Source organism: Python bivittatus, unplaced genomic scaffold, assembly GCF_059951505.1.
Source record: "Python bivittatus isolate LINGU-HERP-01145 unplaced genomic scaffold, Pbiv_v1 ctg000480_np1212, whole genome shotgun sequence".
Classification (NCBI taxonomy): domain Eukaryota; kingdom Metazoa; phylum Chordata; class Lepidosauria; order Squamata; family Pythonidae; genus Python; species Python bivittatus.
Genome location: NW_028277075.1, coordinates 8642480 through 8663968, shown reverse-complemented (window position 1 = coordinate 8663968; position 21489 = coordinate 8642480). Strand labels below are relative to the sequence as shown.

General features: G+C 37.7%; 1 pseudogene; it reads left to right on the top strand.

Annotated features, from left to right (window-relative positions):
• The first annotated feature begins 752 nt into the window (after positions 1-752).
• Positions 753-2661, top strand: LOC148214905 (neurexin-3 pseudogene; annotated as a pseudogene).
• Positions 2662-21489: the final 18828 nt, after the last annotated feature.

Sequence of the window (21489 nt, the reverse complement as noted above, 5' to 3'; positions counted from 1 at the left end):
TTAAAGCCCTACACAGCTTAGGATCAGGTTATCTTAAATATAATTTTTTCTCATATATCCACCTGGGAATTGAAATCAACAACAGAAGCCTTGCTCGTGATATCATTTTGGAAGATTCAGTAAATGAGTTGGTGGTTGTGGAATTGAGAATCGTTAGGCTTCCATTTTGTGACTCTTTTGCAAGTAACACTTGTCTTTGAATATGGAACATCCACTGCAGACCTTATTCATATTTTGTAGTAAACCATACTGCAATTTAGTTTTGGCATGATATGTTCCTTGAATCTACCATTAAATATGATGCATGACTTCATGCATTGTGCAAACTCAGCCAATAGATCATTGATTAAATGGCCATAATTTAATACGATGTGTGAATCCAGACCTATCTATAGCTGCCAGTTTAATTTTTAACATATCTTAGGCTTGCTGTGATAAGGTTTTTGTCCTTTGTTTTTCTTTTGTATTGGTTGCAATATGTTTTTGTTAGTTAGAACTGCATGTTTCATTGATAAGTGATATGGTTTCATGATTATGTCGAATATTGCTCTGGCTAGTATATTTCTAAATAGAAAAACAGGAAATACATAGTAACAACAGTTGGACAAATGTAAGTGTTCTAGTCGGTCCTGTAAAATGTTTGGATGACAAGATGAATAGATTTGTGGTAAGTAAAGCTAATTCTTCTCATTCTTCTTTCTCGCATTGTTTTTTTAGGACCTAATTGCCAACAAGTGAGGAATTGGGGGTGAGATCATCTTCTGGACACAATGCAGATAGACTTCAACATTTCTATCCATGGAGTCTCTGACTGGATGAGGTTGGTGCTATCCATGTTTTGGTGCCATCACCACTGCTTCTAAGAAATTATAGGTTGGAGGCTGTCTACTAATTCTCCCTTTCACTGAAAATATCTAGGGTCAGCAGTAGAAGGCCACAAGTGGAAATCCAACCCTTACAAAATTGCTTCCCCTGGAAAATCTGCACAATATTTCCTTTCCTTCTAGGATAAAGGTCTCTGTATTCTTAGGGACAGGTAAAACCTTACCTCTCCAACTGAGAGTTTTCTCTCTTGTGGAATTTAACGGCTGCAGTGACTGTTAAAGAGCCCTTCTCTCTCGTGTGGGTGGCTTTAATATTTTTTGTTCTCCCAAAGGAAAAAATTAAAAGCTACTTTCAAAAATGGACTTTACTCTCCACTCTGCCTCTTTCACCTTGAAGGTGACCTTATTGTTGGGTTCCTTTCTCAGCCTCTGTCTTGGCCTTGAGTTTATGGGCCTCCCAAATCAGTGGGCCCGTTACCTCCGCTGGGACGCAAGCACAAGAAGTGACCTAAGCTTCCAGCTGAAGACAAACATCTCAGCTGGGCTCCTTCTCTACCTTGATGACGGTGGGGTCTGCGACTTCCTCTGTTTATCCCTGACGGATGGGCACATTCAGCTGCGGTTCAGTGTGGACTGTGCTGAGGCCACAGTTGTTACAGAAAAACAGGTCAATGACAGCAATTTCCATTTTTTGATGGTTAGTCGCAACCATCTCCGGACTGTTTTGGTTCTTGATGGTGAAGCCAAGCCTGGTGAGGTGCGTCCACAACGCCAGTATATGAATATTGTCAGTGATCTCTTTTTGGGAGGTGTCCCATCAGATATCCGTCCTGCAGCCTTAACCCTTGATAGTGTCCTGGGTGAGCCACCATTTAAAGGATTTATCATGGACCTGAAATACGGCAATTCAGAACCTCAACTTTTGGGCCACCAAGGAGTCCGCTTGGACATGGAAGGGTTATGTACAGAAAATCCTTGTGACAATGGTGGAACTTGCTTTCTTCTGGATGGCGAACCACAGTGTGATTGCTCAGCCACTGGATATGTTGGGAAACTCTGTTCTGAAGGTAAGACTTCTTCCTGCAGGGTTTACTATACAAAAAGGCCTCACTGGCCACATGTTTCCTCATGTTGTTTCAAAATACTTAATCATGTTTGGAATAAAAAGAGGAATATCTAATGCTAGTATAGCATGTGAATTCAGAAATCATGGTCCTGAATCTGTTTTCACAGTGTTTGTTGTACATTCTTAGCTTGGTCATTAAACATTTTCCTGTATTCTCTGGTTTGGTCAAAGTATTGTTTTATATACTTACCCTGGAAAAATGGTCATTGTCTTTTCTGAAAATGAAAAATGGGGCAAAGTGTTAATTAAAGAAATAAGCAGCTCATCTTTGACTTTTTCCTCTATCTAAGATAAGCTGTAATAGTTAAAGCAAAGACCAGACACTCTTTGAATGCTTTATGTGGCCCAGAAACCAAAAGAGTAAGTATAATGTGTATTAATAAGAGCACTAAGATCCTAAATGTTTAGTTGAAATTCTGCCATAGTGGTTTTGAGTAACTTGTTGAGCTATCTTTAACTGTTCAAGCCAGGATGAAGATGGAAGAATGACTATATTTTCTTGGACTGGGTGAGAGTCTCTGTAAATGTATGAAACAAACATTAGGAACATACATTTAATTTGCTGTGTAATTTGCTCTTGTTTGATTTGGTATTTTAGCTGTTTGATTATATGATTAAAAATGCTTCCTTTCTTTTCACCTATCTCCCAAGTTCTCTCCTATATAACTTCCAGGGAAAGTTAAGTCCCTCAGAAGTCTAATCCAGTTATGAATCATGGATATGTCCTCACTTTGGCTTTGCTGCAGGTTGTTCAAGAACAAGGAAAAAGAATTCACCTCCACTCTACACAAAACAAACGCTACAGAAGGTATCAGTGGCAGAAACCAAACCAAGTTTGAGTTCTACCAATAAATGACTGTCTTGTGACATAATTCTCAATTCCTCTAGTAGACTTCCCCAACTTGATGTTATCTCCATTTATTGGACAACAGCTTAAACAATTCCCAGACTGGGAATTATGGTAGCTATAGTTCAACTTAATTAAAATTACTTAATGCATCTAATTTTAGCAACTTGTCTTTGTTCCTCCTAACTTGTTGCATCACTCATTTGTTTTAGATTTTGGCGTGCCAGCGAGTATCCTGTTTTCTGGGGCAGGCATGTCTTTCATTTCCAACCAGTCCTTGACACTTTTTCATCCAACTTGAGGCATTAAATAGTTTCACACCATTTCTCATCCCTTGGATTTCTGTGCCGATTTGCAGCTGGGCACTAGCTTTTGCTGGGAGTTGATGGGACTCAATCAATAGTTCCTGTTTTAATAGCTAAATGCAGTGCACGTGTTTTTTTTTTTAAATGATTAGTTCTCTCAACTGAGTTCAAGCCATTACTTGGCTATTGATTGATACCTGTGTCTGCAGATGGCAAAACCACAAGAAGCTCATTTATTCTGTGGACAAGGGAAGGATATATAAATAAATACTTAGCCAGCCCCGCCAATAGTAAAGTTCCATAGTCCCATTTACAGTATCACAAATTCATTAATGCAAAATGCAGTTCCAGTTAGTAAAGTGCATAATGAAATCTTTTATAGAAATACTTGGTGAAATTCTACAAGATACAACACAGATACATGGATTTTGGAAACAGCTTTTACACAATACTTGATATTATATACCATATAATGGTGACCAATTAAAATTGGTCCATGGTGACCAATGTAATGGTGACCAATTCATCCTTACAGACAGTTCCAAGTCTTGGAGAGCCCTCTGAAAGATTTTTCCTACTGAAGTACCTATAGTAATTCCTAAGCCCCATTCCCCCTTCTATCTCTTCCATTGCTGCACAGAAATGGAAATGTCAGCAAGCATTACTGGTCCTTTGCTGCTGTTATCACCTGTTCATATAGACAAATGAATAATAATTGCTAGGAATAGTAGAAGGTATATGATATCTAGATGACAAGTGGGGATGTGGTCTTCATTGTCATCTAGAATGCAATGGTAAATTAAAGAACAGATTGGCAGTGGGCCAGCGTGAGGTGCAGATGTCTCAACAGCTGCCCAACAATGCCAGGCTTTGCAACCTGGCCATGTGAATATGCAGATTAAACATGTAAGCTCAGGTATTGTTTTCAAAACCTATTTGCTTAAGTGGATGGTCCAGAAATGAAGCATTAAATGGTAGTATTTACTTTCAACTATAGCAAATCCTATTGCTGCAAGTGGGAGTAGAGATTTATGGCCAGATAAGTGCTTGCCAGAATCAGAGATTTTTTTCTCCTTTTTCTCAGCTTCTCCTTAAGGCCCTTTTCAGATTTCTCTCCAAATATATATTTTTTCTCCAAATATTTTCCACCTTTTACTCCACACTTAACAACAAGCCCATGATGTTCTGGAGGATTAAAATGATGGTCTGGCTGACAAAAGAATTGCACTTATTGCGGCAGCAAACAAACAAAAAAGGAAAAATTGTGCGTGTAATGCTACTGCCAATGCCAGTGAAAAGCCCTACTCCAAGAACTGTTGGAGAATTGCACAGACTTCTGGTTAACTGCCCTGGCTTCGCTAAAGAATTCTGGGAATTGTCTGATGAAAATGCTGGAATTCCAGTTGAGATTCCCAGTTTTCCTCATAAAATTACTTTTCCCTGAGGAGAGGAAATATTAAACCTTTTAAATCTGTGCTGTAAACATGCTCACAGAATCCAAATTATCTTGGGAATTTAAGCAAAATCCAAGAAGGCTTGTGCATTCTGTTTTCAACACACAAAACTTCCTCTGGCTGATTATAGTTATGCAGCTGACACAGGATTGGCCCAAGACAGTGTGCTGCCTAAGGCACAGTAGCAAATGATACCACCCACACAAGGTACATAGATTACTCAGAGCTGGCAAAATTATTTTGACAAATGAGACAGAAAATCCACCAGTACCATTTCTGGCAGTAATAATAAAATAATAACAAAGTAAATAATTAACATTGCTATCTTTTTATGACATCCAAATTCTGCTGCCTGAGGCAGCTGACTCATTCATGCTAACAGTAAGGCCAGCCCTCAACTGACATCAGATACAAACTCTTCAGTTCGCAGTTTCCTCTGGAGATGCTCCAAGAACTTGTAGAGGAAATAGTTGTAATAGGAAAATCCTTTGTATCTTTCCCACCCCACTTTCTACTAACATCTCAATAACTCTCTAGTTTTCTAAGATCAGTCTGATGCCAGCAGGGACTCAGGTTTCTGGGATCATCACACACGCAGACTGGCATGCATTAAAAGGAAGCACGGGAGCAAGGGTTCTTCCAGAGCCTTACTGCTGCTCACACAGGCACTGTTGGGATGAGTTCATGCTCTTGTTTAACTGTGGCAAAGATGTTCTGCCATATGTTACCCTGTACAGGGCATTTTAGTAGATGCCACATGACAGTAGCAGATCCATTAATGTTGATTTTTAAATTAGCAAGCCTGTTTCCTGTCATGTATATACATACTTCAAGAACTACAAGTTTCCAAATAATGCTCTAGACTAGGAGTTGGAGAACTGGTGCCCTCCAGTTGTTTTACATTTCACCTCCAGCAAGTTACAACTGGAAATTGTAATTCAGAACATTGGGAGAGCACCAGTTAGTCTGGCCTAATGTAGACCAATCCTGTATTTCTCACGTTATACTTTTAGTCTTGACAACTACATGGCTGAAACATGGAAAATGAAACTTATATCCTCTGCCAGATCAATGTTCAGAACAGACATTTCTACTTTGCATGGTTTGAAGAGATACATGCATCTCAAACAAGGCATCCCTCCTATGGCTTTCCTGGGTTTTACAGGTGGGGCTGAGTGAAAATTCTACTAAGAATTTGCATTGAGTTTCTCTGGCAGTAGCGGTACCATATAGGCACCTTCACTACCAGCTTCACAAAGCAACATCTCAAAGCCTCCTTCCTCCCACAGGGCTGTTTCTAAACAAAGCCTGAATAGGGGCCTGATTGCACCTCTTTCCTTGATTACAGAGCAAGATTTCCTGGGGATGCTGCCTCCGGAATGACAGTGGAGCTTGTTACTCTGTAATTATCACACTTTTGACTGCAGAGTGAACAGATTTCTCTGTGCTCCATTAAAGGAAAAGAAGAAGCCAGGTTATTGTAGGACTTATCTTCCACCTGACCCTCTGGCATGGCCGTGGCTTCCTGCTCCAGATGGGCTTGATGACAGCTACTTGACTTTTTCTTGCAGGCACACAGTGCCCTGTTATCACCTTTTCTCAATTTCATGACACTAATAACTGTTCTGGCACTTTTCCAGGGCTTGATGGCTGTTCTTAATTTACATATATTTTGTAATCAAAAAACAAATGAACATGACCATAATATTTGCTTCTACTTCCATCTTCTTGATGAGTGAATATAAATTGCTGTTTGTTAAAATTCAGCAGAGGTAAACAGTCACTGGGTTCCTCTGATTTTTGCCCTGTTGTTACAGGTTGAGGGTGAGATGACATGGGGTACATTAAGTTTTCTGGCTTTGATCCCAAAAGCTTGGATTGCATTTAAGTCATAGTAATAAGAGTCATAAACAAGAAGTAAACAAGAGAACAATATGAGACTTCTTGTGGTTGTCGATATTACTTTTCTGTAACAATACATACAACCTTTTCCATGGCTTTATTTCCTATCCCAGTTTGTGGTGGTTCTTTGTCACTTCATGGTAGAAATAAGAAGTGGTGGAATTATTGTGTAAATGTTGTGTCATGGGCCAAGCTCTCAATTTTGCATCTGGCTACAAATGAAAAATGAGGAGCTATATTTTTGAAATTCTAACATGATTGCTTCAGGATGATAATTTTCCATCTTCATAGAGAAAAGTATTGGAGTCATATGTCATACTAAACAATGAAGTATTGGGAGCAAGCTGCAGTGAGCCATGGATTCATACATTTCACCTTCTCCCCTAGCTAAGTCATGAGAAGGAATTTGGAACTTTTTGCTTCTAATTTAATTTAATCACATAATATGGTTCAGGATAGATGCTAAACTGTGATTAACAAATGCTTCATAGCCATGCTGGAGAACATGTGAGCTGAGGCCCACTGTGCTCATCCTAGTCAAGTGAAACTATGATTTAGTGGGATGTTAAAAAATGGTGTCTCTCATGGATGCTTTTGGTGAACATCCACAAAAGATTTGGATGAGTCAGCCCCAGTGAAATCTTTCTTATTCTTCCATGCATTCTCCAGAGAACAAATTTATTTTTGCATGTTTTGATACTGTTTTCCAAACATACTTAATTTGACGTTGATCCAGATGGCCACCAACACAAGATGAAGTAATTAATGGCTGCAAAGTGCTTGTAGGTTGCACAGTGCAGTGTAAGCATAATTTGTTCTAATAATAATAGTTATAAATATCAGATAGAAAGGCAATCTTCTTCAGTGTGTACCCATTGTTATAATTTGGTATTGTCAGATAGCATGTACTCTGTTTTTCCTCATACACACACATACAAAAAGTATGCATTTTATATAGGAAGCTACATCCTGTGGTAACTGAAAGTATAGTAGTATGTGGAATTCTGAGTTTCTTGAATGGAGAAAGTATGGACAGAAATCTTATGTGAGATATACAGGGGGTATGATTACAGTTCTGGATTGTAAAATTAACAAAATGCAATCTTGCAACCCTGAACTGGATTGTCAATTTCATGAGGAACTGGAGATGTTGAACTTCAGGTGAACTGATTTGTGGCATGTTATGTGAATGAGCAGAGACACCTAATTAATTTCACTACGAGAATTACTTTAATAATATAAATCACTCCCTTTTTGTGTTGGAGAGATTGGGTATCTGAGACAGAATAATAAGGTGAGCACTTAGGAGAAGGAACTAATGCATTTTTAAATCATGCTATTGATGCTTCCTCTCAGTTTACTTTGTGGATCTAGCTGTCCAAATTGGTTGAGTATGCACTTTTTAAACTCCTAGGGAAGTATTTAAAAGTGCAGATTATGGCAAGCAATTGGAACTTCACAGTTACTACAGAGCAAAAAATTTGTGGAAGACAGTGAGGATGTACATCCAGTGAACAGTCCTTGAATACCAAAGAGAAGAGAAGACCTGCACACCATCGCTGTTCCAACTGGTCAGAACTCAGGGAGAAAGTGACTCTGCTTTTATAATATTCCAGTGTCCATCTGTTTAAAGTTACTCTATTTTTTGCACTTTCTCTCTTACCTTTGGTTCCAGTTTTGTCTTTTGTAATGATTGATAATCCCACCTAGGGAACAGTGTGATTTTCTGAGTTCTGCTGCTGTCCAGTGGCAGCAATGTTGCTCTTGAGTGGAATTGCATTGTCCTCCCACCATCCTTCATTGCAGACATATTTACTGCAATTTTGCAGACAAAATTATTAATGATTGGGAATTGCTAAGTTCAGAGTTGATGGGAAGTATGTTTGAAATGGAGGGAGTAGGTTTGAAACAAGGAATAGCAATGGAAATGTACTGTTGAACTGCTTTGTTTGCTCTATGGGCTGACTCTGAAATCCTGTAAGCACTATTTACAGTGCAAATGGAAAAGAGAAGGATATAAATAAATAATTATTACCAATGTAAAATCAGATGAGCTCACTTTTCTATTTTTTTTCCAGACAATTATATTTTAGCACAATAGAAAAATTTCTTGGCAATAAGGATACTTAACAGAAGCATTGTTTAGGTGTTGCTCATGTGTGTACAAAGCATTTACTGTGAATTTTGCTCCCCTTTCAAAGTTAGATGCCCCACTCCCCACTGTTGTCCTGTTCTTAATAACTTTTGAAGTATGCAGGTGTTTTTGTGTGGGGAAGTGAGAGATTGTGGGAAAGCTAGGAGTGAGTCAATTGAAGGATTATCTCGGAAATGGGAACTCATTTTAGATGGTGAGAGTTCTGGGCAAAAGTGCCTCAAAGAGGCTCCACCTTAATGAACTCACTGTAACTGAGGCTGATAAATTCCTATTGCTGTTTCTAAGGTTCTGTATTTACCCCAGAGTAGCATTAGATATATAGTAATGAAATTGGTGTCATTCTTGCTTGCTTGGTCTTGCCAGCTGCATGGGGAAAAATAGGTAAGAAGTGTTTCTGATATTCCAGTGCAATTCAGAATCCTATATAATCATGGCTCTAAATTAGGTGAGGAACTTCTACAATTACAAAATGTTCCGTGCTGTAGAAGTGATGTATGTGGAGATGGTAATGGAACAGATGGAAAAAATGACCCAACTTTGGAGGAGGGGCCAAATGCTGCCCCTTTGGCTAAGTTTACTTTAAGGCATGAATAAAGCTATGAAGCCAGATGTTTCTCAAGGTAAATCTTGCATTTTTAATGTACAACCGTACTCCAACTGGAGAAATAGGTTGTGTTTTCTAGACCTAATGCTTCAAATATGATGGTCCTCTAGTATTGCATAATCAACCACTGTCAGAACCAATTATCTGGAAACAAACAGGTATTAATCAGCCTTGAAATTAAGCTGGAACCAGGTGAACAAACTGTTGAACAGAATACTTGAAAGAACCAGATGGCAATCTGTTTGGTCCTTCAGTCTTCTAAGGAGCTACTAGTTGCAATTAGTAGTATCTTACCACAATGAATAGTATCTTACCATTTACAGTAATACTAGAGAGAATAGGTTAATAGCACCCTCTTTTAGAAAGATCACATGATTATGTAGAAAATGTATAGAGGAAGTAGATGCAGAGAAATGAATTTCTCTAACACTCATAATAAAGTTATGTCCAGTGAAGGACATAACATAGTTAATTTTAATATAACTTTATTGTTATAATTTTTCTTTATTATGAGTGTTTATCTAGTGAAATTGATTAGTAAGGGTTTGGAAGAAACTTTTTCACGCAGCAGATATTAACCTTTGGAATATGCCACCAAAAGGTGTTATGATGGCTACTAGCCCACACAGCTTTAAATATGGATTTGGTAAATTCATAGAAGGTAAGTTTATCAGTGATTCATCATCATTATCAGAACCACTTGTTCTGAGGCAGCTTGCTATTGAATATCAGTGGTAGCAACAAAAGAGGAGATAATTATTGCTTTACATTATGGACTTCCCAGTGACATCTGTTGAACTATATGGACCTTTGGTCTGATCCAGCAAGGCTGCTCATTGGTTAGGCCTGGATTTTATCTGAACTCGAGACCTTACACACCTGGCAGTATTAAAGTTGTGGTTTTTTTCCCCTCCCTTTGTTTAAAAACATTATGGGTGCATTGTTATTTACAATTTTTGATACCTTTTTTCTTTTACTGCTTTCTTAGTAGATTTTGCTTCTTTCAGTTTCAGAATCTTCTTTTACATTTATTGAAATTTATTTATTTTTTAGATTTAGTTTAAAATTTTAAAAATAAAGTAGCAGATTTCTTAGTTCATAACAGAAATTATTCAGGCCTTCTTGAGAAGCCACCTTGTACTTCAAACCTCCTTAAATTGGAGTGGCAGCTAGTAGGAGTAGATTTGATGTAGGATGGCATTACTTGAAGAGGCCTGATCTTGGGGCTGTACTGTCTGAGGACTATGGGTGGTGACTGGAAAGTCATGTGGCTGGGGATTGAAGGGGGTGTTACATGAAAAATCAGTGCCTTCAGTTCTTTAAAAGGGTTAATTTACCCATTTAATGAAGAGAGATTGATGTTACAACTGGGGAGGTTTCTACAGTTTACTGCTAATCAGTGGTACAGTTAAGAACAAATTTCTCCAATAGCCGTATTTTATACTGTATGTCTGCTTGCTAATAATGCTTATGCAAGTAAAGTCTCTTATGAAAATGTGAAAATCTTATGAGCTCTTCCACAGAATCACTGACATTTCCTGAGAGTTCTCACAAGAATACCAAAATCTTGAAAGATTCAGGCAGTATCACATAAGGTTTTGTGCTTGTAAGGCTGCCAAAATTCCCGCTTCTGACATTTTCAAACCTTGTGTCATGTTAAATTTCTCCTTGAATTTCTGCTATGTTTCATTTCTAGCTAAATTTCCTTAATCATCTATGTCTATTATACAGTTCTTATAACTTATTTTGTCCATTTTCTGGTTGGAAGCATAATTTTATATATTTCCATATTTTCAATTCCAAACTCTGATTAAGATTTTTCTTCTCTTTGCTTGCATTTTTATGTAAATTTGTGTCAATCTCTTTCTCTTTATTATTTTATTTGGCTTTAATTGTTTTCCTGTGTTTGGGAGGTATGTAAGTAATCTTCTGATCTTTATTTTTCATTTTTCTATTTGTAAAATAAAACCTCACATTAACTAGTTTTATTCTGTTGACTTTGTTCTGCTGCTTGAATGTGGGCCAGTGTACTTCACATAGCTTCTAGTTAGTGCAATGTGGGTGACAGGTAGTTTGGCTTGCAAGGTGGTCTGCAGATTAGAGATCCTAGCTTGCGTAAAACAGTATCCTGGAGGTAGAACTTAGCTTTCATTGCATTTATGTTATACTGGCCCAAATGTGTCAAAATTTATTGGCACTGCCCTTACTGTTGGCAGAGAACACTGCATGTGGAATAAGGCTTGTAACCTTGTCTATTTGACTAAAAAACATTATGTGAAAACTTTGATTTCCGAAAGCCCATCTTGTAGTGACTGTGGCTTATGGAATACTGTGACTTAGAATGTAAAAGAAGTAAACAGGCATTAATTTATAAATGAAAGAAAAGAAATTAACTGTGAAACAAAGAGAAAGGGGAAGAATGTAATAGAACAGAATTAACTTGATCATGTGGAATAGAATTGATGAATGCATGCAGAGAAGTGAATGGGTAGGTTTAATTATGAATGAAAGGGCTAAATATATCAGAAAGTATGAATTGGTGTTGTCTAGGTTGTTTTTGGTACATATGAAAGTAGGAATCAATAGGTTGGTGATAGTTGCATGTTATGCTCCAGTGAATGATGATAATGGAAGAAAGATGAGTTTGGGGGCAAACTATGCCACATTCTAAATAAATGTGATTCAGAGGAAGATTTTATTCTGCTACTTGATTGATTGATTGAAATTTTTTTCAATCACCTGAAATCAAAGGGTGTTTAGGTGATCTATAGAACTTACAATACAATACAATACAATAGAAAATAAATATAATAATTAAAATAGTTAATCTAAAATGTAATTCTCCAATTTAAATTCAAATACTAAAAGTAATAAACTAAACTGTATTGAGTATGGCACCTCTGGTAAGGCCATAAATGGATGAGTGTGACCAGGCAAAAGTTTAGAGAAAAGTCATTATACCATCCAGAAATCAGAAATTGAAAATACATCTAAAAGCATGATTAATTTGATTGCTTATGGTGCACAGTTGAGATAATTACTGAAGGCTATAAGAATGATGTGAGGTTCTGAATATGGGGCAGACTATTTTGAGGGTGGTATCAAGAGTGAGTCCTGGGAAAAACTAGTTAGGGAAGAACAGGAAAGAAGAATAAAACTAGAATGACTTCAGGAAGATATGAGTCCTCCATGAAAAGTATTAGAAGACAATGTCTTCATTCATTCCCAACAGAATGGATGGAAAATGGACTGGAGAGAGCATGATAATAGAAATTTCTTGGAACAGAGGGAAAAGAATTATGTTACAGGGTGCCACAGAAGTGTATGGAGGTACTCAAATAGGAAGTATGAAAAAGGATGCTTGGTAGAGAGATGGAGAGATTGTGAATGAGAAATAAATTCATATTAGTGTGATTGCTACAAAAAGGGATGAGAAAAATATGTAATGTGTATATAGAGAAAAAGAGAGTTGCAGAGAATGTAATCAACAGAGCACAGAGCATGAAATGTTTAAGATTAAAACATGCAGAGAAAATGCAAAGCAATTTTGATGGAAATAAAACATTGTTCTGAAAATAGGTAAAGAGGGCTAAACAAGGAGCCTCCAGAAGTGTAAATGGAATTAAAAATAAAGAAATAATCTGGGATGAAACTAAAGAGAAGGAATGCTGGAAAACATACTTTAGAGGTTTGCAGGGGAGTGATAATGGTATTATATGGGCTGGAGCTAATGGAACGGGAACTAGCACTGCTTAAACCAGAGAAATATAAAAGTTGAATGTAGTAGGAACAGAGTACTTACAAAGTATGCATAGTAGAGCAAAAAGAGAGAGGGTCAAGAATAAATGGATGCTAAGTGAATATGAACACAACACAAAAGTGAGTGACCAGTATGAAATACATATCTTGAAGTGATTGCTCACATAAAGAGAACAGATGAGGATTAAATTAAACAGTTTTTCTAATAATCTTATTTCTTCTCTTTCTACTTTCCCCCATCTTCCTTTTATAATTTTGCTCCTTTTGCCTAAGGTTCATAACGAACTATTTCTGACCAGTTCTTATATTATTCTGCCATATGTTGAATAGATTCAACATATTTTTTAGATTCTTGGATCAATTTTGAACCTTAGGCTCAGATTTTGATGGTAGGCATGAATGCGTGTACACTGTTAAAGCTGGTGTGTGCACATTCCTAGAGAAGTCAGATCTGGCCACTGTGACTCATATTTTAGTTACGGCCTTCTTTCATTAGCAGAATGTGCTATAAATGATGTAACTGTTGAAAAATCCTCATAATGTATGAAGATATACCAAGACCAGCTATAGCCAGAGCAGGAAACTCCCTTTTTACAAGAGCTTCACAGGCTTCCACTCTGTATCTAGGCATCATTCAGGTGCTGATTATGACCTATAAAGCCCTAATAACCATTTGGGGCTGGGGATATATTTGAAATTATGAAAACATGTTATGAGCACATGTGTACATAATGGAGACTTATATATTAAAAAGGGCTGCTTGTGGTAAGTTAGTTTTCAAGTGGGAAATTAGTCAGGTTTCAGGACCATTCTAATATGCAGAAGCATTTCTGCCAATATGAGACAAAGGCTGTCTACATTAATTCATTTGTTCGTTCATTCATTTATAGAATATTTTAAAAAGTCAGGTAAGTTAGGGAACCTGGTGGATATCAAGAGAGATCTCTCGGAGCATGTTGGAGTCCTTGGCTGCGATGCTGCTTTCCCTTCCCTTGGATGACTTTGGATTGGGTATAAAACAACCTCTTTATCCCATGAGGGCCTGCCCTCCTTTCTCTCATGGAAGTATATTAGTCAGGTCCATGAGAGGTGGGCTTCTTGATACTGATTCTCTCTAACAGAAACCAGACTAGTGCCATTTCTGTTGTCTTCCCATTGGTCCATTGGTATTTTTGTTTATTTTAAATGGTAAATTGGGCATTTGCTGAAGTAGGCTTTGATCTGGGGGAGGTGATTTATTTCATATTGATAATGTAAATGATGTTTTCATATTTGAATTACAATTTTGAATGTTAACTTCCGTAGTTGTCTTTGAGTAGTATTTTTACTGGAAAGCAAAATACAAACTTAATGAAATTATGTATCTACTTTCTGAATCTGAAGTTTGTTCATATAACTCTCTTTTCTCTCAAAATGATGTGAACAGTTGACTTCAGGGTTCCCCCCCCCCCAGATATGTTTGCTGAGCAAATAATTTTAATCTGGGCTTAAATTTTCATCCCATTATTTTTTGTGTGCATGGGTTCTTATATTTCCCTTCCCTTCCCCTTAAACTGAACTTCATTTATCCCTCAATGCTTGTTGCCAAATAAAGATATGTACTCCTGATCTTCTCCAGAATCAGTTTTTGATTTAATTTTTTTCTTAAGTACATTTGCCAGAAATTCACAGGTGTGTTTCCTTGAAACATGCACATGCTGTGCAATGAAGATATGCAGCTATTTCTGATGTGACAACATACATTCTCAACTCAAAATGTTGTAGAAAGCCCCTAGGATTTCTCAAAAGTGTTAATATAATATCTGGGTTATGGAAATTAAAAATCAAAAGTTGAAATTTGCTTGGCATTTGTGGCTTGTGTATAATTTTTGGGCAATCCTTAAATTAATTCTAAATTGCAAAGGTACAAACCTCTTTTGGTCTGAGGTATGATTGGCCTATAAGTGGCATGTTAAATCCCGCACTCCAAAAAAATGGAACATTCATCAGATGTTAATGGATGACAGTTTCTGTTAACTCAAATCTGGCTGATGAATGGCCAGAAGTAATGGAAGCTGTAGCCCAACAATTTCTTCTCTCTTGCTATCAGAGACTGTTGTCCTGCCACCATTCTCAAATTACTTATGACTGTTTCTGAGGAACATCTCACCTTTGTTAGTCTCATCAGCCTGCTATTCCCAGAGATGTTTTTACAGACATTCTTAGACCCTAACTCCTGACCTTTGGCCATGCTTTCTGGGTCAGTGGAAGATGCAGTCCAGTACATCTGGAAGACGGCAATTGGTTTAGGAAGGCTGTTATGCAGTTTGCAGAAGCAAACTCTAGTCTTCTTGCAGGGTATAGTTCAGTCCAGCCTTAGAAAACATTCCAGGACACCTAGCTTACTGCTTAGATTTCTTAGTTCTTGCCTGGCTTGCTGTCTCCTCAGTATATTATGCCAGCTTCTAATACAAGACTAACTATACACCTAGAACTATTGCTTATTGGGCCATAAAGCTCTATAATCCATCTATGGTAATTTTAGATTTTGGACACTGTAGTTTTATAATCTGTCCTCTTTTACATGGCCATATGTATTACTTAAGTTATGAAGTATGCAATGATTCTCTTCCACTTGTCCTGCCTTTTCCCATGCTTCACATCTGCTTCCACTATTCTCTGATGGATGAAAAGCAGACATCAATTTGCCAAATCTGATAAAAACAAACCAACAAAAAAGGAACATTCTGCATAAATGCAGTTTCATGCTATAAACATCCTGAAATCCTGACATTAGCTTCTACTGCCTTACTGGTCTACTTGTGATGAGCACAATATTGTTTTGCAAGTTTAAAATGTCTAGCATCTGTAACTAATGACATGGCTGAGCCAGATGCTGATGCTGAGTTTTGGGAAAGGATGCTATGGTTAGTGTCAGTTGTGGACGGTCCTAGGAGGCTCATATCAGCATGGATGCAGAGGCTGGGCCTTCTTGCAATTAGCCAGATCCTTTTCTCTCTGGGAAGTTATTTGAGGGTTCTCCGATACACATCTCTGGAACTGGTCCATGAGATGTGGTCCTAGCTCTGCATCATTGTTTATGACCAGACCTGCTGCCTCTCTAAAGCTTTGTCCCGTCCCTGACACCCACTGTAGGTCTTGACCATGCGCTGAAGAGCTCATGAATCAGTGGGAAATATGATCTCTTCATTTACAGTGTAGTTACTTAGTTGCTTTGTTAGTTTTGGTGAACTGCTGTAGTGTAGCTGCTAGAAAAATGAGCTATGGAATAAGGAACTGGAGCACACCATTTGCAGTTCTTGACTACCTGTGTAGATTACTTGGCTACCTATATGGATTATTCTCCCTCAACCATTTAAAAGGCTCTGCTTCTTTGCAGACTGAATTAAACATTCAGGAATTGTGGTTTTGATGAATGATCAGGTCAGTGAAGGTAGCTTTGCTTTGCTTTGCTTATTCAAAGCAACAAATAGTGCAAAGCAGTTAGTGACTGTAGTCCAGATATTTTTTTCTTTTCTTTTTTCTTTTCCTGTTTTTTCATCTTTAAGAAAGGTAAACTTACTAATAAACATAAAAGTAACATAGAAATATTACCTTTGGAACTCATAATGTGAGCAACACACAGTCATTAGATAAAAACAACTTAGATGGGAATGAAGGAGAAAATTTGATCTTTTTGAACCATGCTATAAATTGACCTGAGTCATACCATCTGGACAGGAACATAATTGAGTATTGCATTTTTGCTGTGCTATTCTTGACTCAAGCATATTTTTTAGGATTAATAAAAATAACTGAGATGTACATATGGATACACTCTGGGGAATGCCAATGTTGTGAGAAAATTTTTCATACAGCTTTTTTGTTTTATTTTTGTTTAAGTTTGCATATTAAAGGGTAATGGACAGAACAGACATATGAGTGAACTCATTAGAAATGAACCTGGGCTGGAAATAGACTATTTCTTTCCTCACTGTATTATTCATCTCAAGAGAACTTAAAGTGCTATGTGAAGATTGAATGATTGTTCTAAGATGTTACAGTGTTGTTTCTCAGAACTTTCATTTTCTTATGATGAAATGATATTCAATTTGGCTTGTACAAAAGCAAAATGCGTATTATTCTCTTAGTAGCCTTGTTTATTGATAGGCCACCCAAAAAGATATCTGGACAGTTTGCACTATAAAACAAAGTAATGCTATATTAATAATAAAATATAAACATAACATCTAAAACCATAAATCCAGCCATAGAATATATTTAGGTTTCAAACATTAATAGAAATGTCAGAGATGCAAGTTATGGATACCTCTAGTTTCATTTGGATTAATAGTTTAGGGATATATATTGAAGGGCAGATCACATATCCATATAGCAGTCCATGGGATGGTGATTGGATTCTGGAGTGAGAGAGGTACTCCTTGCCTTGAAGAAGGTATGGTGTGCCTTTTCCTCAAGAAGCCATTACTGGACCGAGTAGTTCCAGACAATTTTTGTCCAGTCTCCAAGCTTCTTTTGGGGGAAGGGGGTTGAAAAGGGGGTTGGGTTGCAGCTTCAGAAGGCCCTGAAAGAAGTGGATTATCTGAACTCTTTTCAGTTGGGTTTCAGGCCAGGACACATGGAGACTGCATTGGTCAGTCTTGTTGATGACCTTTGGGATGCAGGTCCTGGTTCTTCTTGATCGCTCAGTAGCTTTTGATATCATTGATCATAGTATCATCTTGGACCAACTCTGGGGATTAGGAGTGAGAGGCAGGGTGTTGTGATGGTGGTTCTCCTTTCTCCATGGCTGGTTCCAGTTGATGTTAACAGAAATGGGGGAAGAAGTTGAGTCTCATGCCCCTGAATTTGTCGGGTACCACGGGGCTGTATGATCTTGTCCCACTTGCAAGCCTCAAGGTACAGGCAGTTATGGGAATGCTTCGCTTGACCCATGTAACATCCTTCCTGCATGAGCTTCACTGATTACCAGTAGTGCAATTCAAGATGCTGGATGTCACCTATAAATCCCTTCATGGCATAAGGCCTGGCTATCTGAGGTACAACTTCTTTTCCATTGTTTCTGCCCATCCTGTGTTTTTACTTTGTACGTCACCCCTTCAATTTAAATATAATTTGGAGCTGTCCTATTTAGTACTAAGAGAGAATCACTTTATTTATTGATTAAATTTGTAGGCCGCCCATCTCACCCAAGTTTACTGCTCTTTATCTGAAGCTGAGCTTTATCAATAGCAAAAGTTTCTTGAAGGTAAGCTTTTGTGATTCCCTAGCCCAAATTCACACACTGAGGGTAAATGTTATCTTTCCCTCACTTTTAAAAGCAAAGAAATATAAACTACTGCAGCCCCTGCTCTCTGGAATGGTAGCCAGCCAGGGAGAAGTAGGGCTCCCACCCTGATGACGTTCCAGAAGGCAATGAATACCTGGTGGTTTTCCCGGGCCTTAGGGTAGGGTAGTGATGAGCCCCTGTAAGATTTGATTTGTTTTGTATGGTTGCCCATCTCTTTGCTCTTTCATTGTATTGTTCTAGCTTTTTTATAGTGTAAAGTGTCCAGAGTTGAGATGCATTATTAAATCTATGCAAATGAATGAATGAATGAATGAATGAATAAATGAATGAATAAATATTATAAACAAATATTATAAATAAATACAATTCAAATATCTCAATTTGGATCCACTGGCCCTACCCTATTTTGAGTGAATTCAGGGTTGCTAATAACATAGCAATAACACTGCTTGAGATGGTGGGGATAGTCTGTCCCTGGAAATTTTTAGATTTCTAGGGACAGACGTCACATGGACTCTAGTCAACCATCCTGAAACTTGCTCTTTGTACTTTTTGTAGTGTTTTAGTTTAGCTGAAGCCCTTGTACATATGCTATCTTAATGAGTTTCCTAACAAATAGATTCTTGATAGATTACTGCTGGAGTTAAACTGGGTATTCAAGAAAGCTGGACCATTTCTTACAATTTTGCCAGACTGCTGGGTTACCATGCTATAATAATATGGGGAATAGATGGGGGGAATTCAGAACCTTGCTGTGATGTCAGTAAATCTTGCTCACTTGGGTTTTCCACCAGAAGGGATGTTTTTGTTTCCTGGGATAGCAAAATATTGGGTCCTGACACTCATACTGGAATGAGGTTTCTTTGTTTTGCCTTTTGCATTTCCACAGAACACAAACCATATACTTATGTTTATCTGCAATAAGTTTAGAGCTCCACTGAGAAGATGTGTGCAGACATGCAAGCCCTGTGCTCAGCATCCCCATGTATCTATTTGCTTTACAGTGAGGATAAGCAATATGGTGCCCAGTAGGCTCCTGTCCCAATTATGTAATTTAAATAAGTAAATGGGAAGGTGGCATGTTGCTAAACAAGCACTCGTTTCTGGCAACATCTGCACCCTAAAGGAATTATTAGAAAATCAAAATGGTGATTAATATAGCCCAGTGTTTTGTTTGTAAGCACACTTGGAAAAATAACAAAGTAGATTGTTGATAGAGAGCATCCCGGGGAATTAGTGGGAATGAAGTGGAATAACATTGCCAGCTTACCTTCTGGTACCTGGAGATTTAGTGAACCACATCAAACCATGGCACCTCTGTAGACAGGCAAGCATTCCATGGTGGTCATTTTGGGAGAGTCCCTACAATTAACCTCCTATTCTCACTGGCACAAAATATTCTTTCCCCATATTTTAGAGAAACACAGTTTATTTAGCAATCAGCGCTAATAAAGGGCATAGGGACACTGGAAACAGGGCCTATATGTGTGCATATATTTCTTCCTCATTCGGTTGTGTATGTGTTGCACACAAATTCCTGCATAAGGCTAAGACTTTTGAATCAAAAAGGAAAAGAAAATGTGGTTATTGCTCTTGAACAACTTTTTATTCATTTGTTAGATTTATATCTTGTCTTTCCTCCAGGAGCTCAAGATGGTACACATAGCACAGCCTCCTTCATTTTTCCCCACAGAACAACCTTCTTGAGCTGAGGCAGAGGGACTAGCCCAGCGTCACCCAGGGAGTGTACATGGCTGAGGGTGGACCTGAACCCGGGCCTCCCCAGTCTTAGTCCCAGCTCCTTAATCACGGCATCATGTTGGCCCTCCATAGAGTACATGTAGGGTTGAACGCATCAATCTATTTCCAGCTTGTGTCTGTTTTACATATGCTCATTTGTAAGCCTGTTCTGTCCTGTTCCCTTACTAAACTGCAATACTTTTTTAAAAAAGCGTTTACATATTTTTGAAATATACATTGTAATTATATTTTTCCATAAAGTATGGATTTTTAACTGTGTTTCATCCTAATTTATACATTTCCATATGTCTTTTTATACATTCTTTTTGAGATGAGAACTATATTGCATGATTAGGGGATGTGTGAAATTAGATGTATGACTTATAATTTGCATATTCATTTGGGGAGTATGTATCAGGTCATTTTGCTTTGAAATACAGACTATTCAGCACTTTGTAGTTATAGGACTTTTATAATTTGCATTGTATCAATGGATGAACTACTTTGAAGCAACACTTATGATTCTACTTAAGGGTTGGTTAGGGATATTTGTGGTTTTTTAAGTTCAACTTAATGTTTGTATTTTCCACTTACATATTTGACAAAGTGGGTCTTATCTTTTTAAAAACAAATTGTATTAAGGAAATGTTTAGCCATTTCTATTTTCCCATTTACAGTTCTTCAACAGTGCAGAGGAGGAAATATATCTGTTACATTTTCCCCATTGTAAAAGTGAGAACATGACGGTCCCTCAAATTTTAGAATAATAGAATGGAAGAGACCTTGGAGAACATGCACTGGAACCTTATGTCCAAACAGGACTCCATTACTATAGGCTCCTCAACGATGGCCATCTGTTTATATACCTCCAGTGCAGGAGAATCCACCACTTACAGAAACACGCTGTTCCATTTTTGAACAATTCTTAATATTAGTAATTGTTTTTCTGATGTCTAGCCAAAATCTATTTCCTTGTAATTTATAGCCATTGTTTCTTGCTGTCTCTTCTGGAAAAACTGAACAATTCTGCCCTGTCTTCATGACAGCCCTTCGATACTTGAAGACAATTACATGTCTACCCATGGCCTTCTGTTCTCCAGGCTGCACATACACATTGCTACCAAATATTCCTGATATGGTTTTCATTTCAGGGCCTTTGTATTTTTGGTTACTCTCCTCTGGAAATACTCCATGTTGTCATTGTTCTTCCAAAAATGTTGTGCCCCAAACTGGAATCTGTATTATAGATGTGGTCTGACAAATACAAAATAGAGAGGTATAATGATTTCTCTTGATCATGACATTATACTTCCAGTGATTCAGCCTAGGACTTCATTTGTATGGTTTGGTCTGTGTCATACTGTTTGCTCATGTTCAGCTTGTGATCCACCAAGACACCCTGATCTCTTAATGAAAGCTTGTGTATTTAATGAAATATTTAGTCACTTTGTCTTCAGGAATGGACTGCTAATTCTGATGTATT